Raw genomic sequence first — 492 nt, 5'->3', positions numbered from 1 at the left:
ATGTCTTTATAAAGGAAATGTAAGTTGCACAAGTCCTATGTGATTCGTTGGATATGTTTAAAAACGTCAGGGGTTCATTTATAGAACCGTGTCGTCAACGCTGTGTTGACCTAAAAGAGTCCGTTTGTAAAATACTATTGATTTGTTCATGACTATTTATTTTACTGAAATTTAGCTCTGAAAATAGGACTTTGTGCAGTGTGTGTTTTTGTAAAATGCTTTTCAGTGCATATCGGTCGGTTTATATTTAGTTTTGTTTGTTTGTTTTTTTGTTGTTATAAAATGGCTACAGTACTATGAATTGTACCAGTAAAGAATTTTAATTTTGAGGATATTTGTAGTATTATTTGCATTTTTTTTTCTCAAAAGTTAATGGTTTTATGTTTTGATAGTACCTTATATTTTAATGGAAGTTAATGGAGCTGTGGAATTGCATGATGGTGAGTATATCAGTGATTAGTTGTAGATATTTTTTGGAAGGTGAGTAAATAT

Source organism: Garra rufa, chromosome 1, assembly GCF_049309525.1.
Source record: "Garra rufa chromosome 1, GarRuf1.0, whole genome shotgun sequence".
NCBI lineage: Eukaryota > Metazoa > Chordata > Actinopteri > Cypriniformes > Cyprinidae > Garra > Garra rufa.
The sequence above is the reverse complement of the archived record's forward strand: the minus strand, read 5'-3'. Positions refer to the sequence as shown.